Raw genomic sequence first — 2,396 nt, forward strand, 5'->3', positions numbered from 1 at the left:
ATGGCTTCTTTTTTGACCTATAGAGTTTTAGCCGGCAACGGCGAATGACACGGTGGATTGTGTTCACCGACAATGTTTTCTGGAAGTATTCCTGAGCCCATGTTGTGATTTCCATTACAGTAGCATTCCTGTATGTGATGCAGTGCCGTCTAAGGGCCCGAAGATCACGGGCATCCAGTATGGTTTTCCGGCCTTGACCCTTACGCACAGAGATTGTTCCAGATTCTCTGAATCTTTGGATGATATTATGCACTGTAGATGATGATAACTTCAAACTCTTTGCAGTTTTTCTCTGAGAAACTCCTTTCTGATATCGCTCCACTATTTTTGGCCGCAGCATTAGGGGAATTGGTGATCCTCTGTCCATCTTGACTTCTGAGAGACACTGCCACTCTGAGAGGCTCTTTTTATACCCAATCATGTTGCCAATTGACCTAATAAGTTGCAAATTGGTCCTCCAGCTTTTCCTTATATGTACTTATTGCTACCTGTCCCAACTTTTTTGGAATGTGTAGCTCTCATGAAATCCAAAATGAGCCAATATTTGGCATGACATTTCAAAATGTCTCACTTTCAACATTTGATATGTTATCTATATTATGTTGTGAATAAAATATAAGTTTATGAGATTTGTAAATTATTGCATTCCTTTTTATTTCACAATTTGTACAGTGTCCCAACTTTTTTGGAATCGGATTTGTAGTTGCAAAGTTACTTATAGTCAGTAGAATGTCTGTTGGGGAGCATCACAATACAATGTAGCAGATATTAAACAGATAGTGTACTAATACTAGTTGACATGTAGAAGTTACTTATAGTTAGGATGTCTGAAATAGGCTATCCAGCACATAAAGTCTCAGCACACCTGTCAAACACGGCCTGCCTTCATTTATTCATGCTGCGTCGTTGCTCAGGCATGACCATTCCACCGCGGTCATGCTCTTTACTCTTTTTTTTCAAAGTGCAGTTAGAAGCAGCTAAGTAAAAAATCCATAATTTAAAGGAGTAATAAAAGCTTTTGAGAGCGCCGCTAAATTTGAAGTGAATTGCAATCTTGGCAGTCCGAAAGTGCGCCGTGGAGGAAGCGTTTGTGATTAAGTGAGACCTCCATGGTAAATAGAGATTAATGGAGGAATATTCCTATGGCACTTCAAGAAGTAGCGGCAGATAACTTTATTCACAAGATGTCAGCTTTGGCTGCTGAATGCTGTAAACTGGACCGTAAGCTCTTTCAAAGCACTGTGTCGGATTATGCTTTGCTAGTCATTAAAATGTAATGCCAGCTTCAATGCTGTGTAAGTTCCCGGAAGAATAGAACTTTATGATTACATTTCAAATTGATCTGGATGTTCACAGCAGTCTTACAGCTCTGTCTCTCTCGCTCTGTGACGTTGTCCCTGGTGGCGGCTCTGGCAAACGATGAGAGAAACTGCAAGACTCGGAGGACAGCCGTTGATGTGCCTTGTTGAAATAGTTGGCCTAGTTTGCCACTTTGTTTTGCGCGTTTGTTCGGCTCGTTTTATGCTGTCATACGGTGTGACATCATAATGATTGAGGATGAAGAGCTGTGACTCATCACATGTCAAACAAGTTGTCCGGGCTTATGGGATGCATACTTGAGATGATGTCACAGATAACAAGATCATCATTGTGAATATATATCTGTGACGTGATATTGCTCATATATTTTACAATGCAAATAAACCATCATCTTGCAAAAACTCTTTCATGAATATTTTCAATTTGTGGTGAAATCACTTTGAAGAAGTTTTGTGAGATTCATCAGCGAACACTTTGTTGTTGGTTTCACTGCAAATCTAACAATTGCTAGAAGTTACGCTTCAAAACATCACCTTGAGTTTTGAGTTATTCATACAAAGTCTGATGAATAAATATTGAGACTTTATTGACAAAGGTTTTGTATAACAGCCTGTTTTCAATCCTGCTGTGATAATGATAGTCTTTCTGTGTTTGTCTTTTCAAAACTAGAATATGTATCAAATATCCACAGCAATTTAGCTTTGATTGTTGCAATATGTTAGTCTGTCTAACTGTAGATAATGAGGTTTTACAAATTGCTATACTGTGGTCAAACAAAATCTTTTATGTGAAAGTGTAGACACAGAGAAGGAATGGTTCATAAAACATGGAAACCCAATGTGTGTGTGTGTGAATTTTGTACTGTGAACTTCTTAACACTCCATTTAAAAATAAATAAATAAAAAATGACACTGAAAAAAAAACGAGGAAACAACACACAGTGGTCTTGTTCAAAGATGTGTTTATATGGAGAAAAACAACTAAAAGCAGAGAGGGAATGCAAAAACACATTTTAAGCGAACGGACAGGGATATAGTCTGCTGTTTAACAGTAGGTTAACAAAAACTACGAATTCT

This window comes from Megalobrama amblycephala, linkage group LG4 (assembly GCF_018812025.1).
Source record: "Megalobrama amblycephala isolate DHTTF-2021 linkage group LG4, ASM1881202v1, whole genome shotgun sequence".
Classification (NCBI taxonomy): domain Eukaryota; kingdom Metazoa; phylum Chordata; class Actinopteri; order Cypriniformes; family Xenocyprididae; genus Megalobrama; species Megalobrama amblycephala.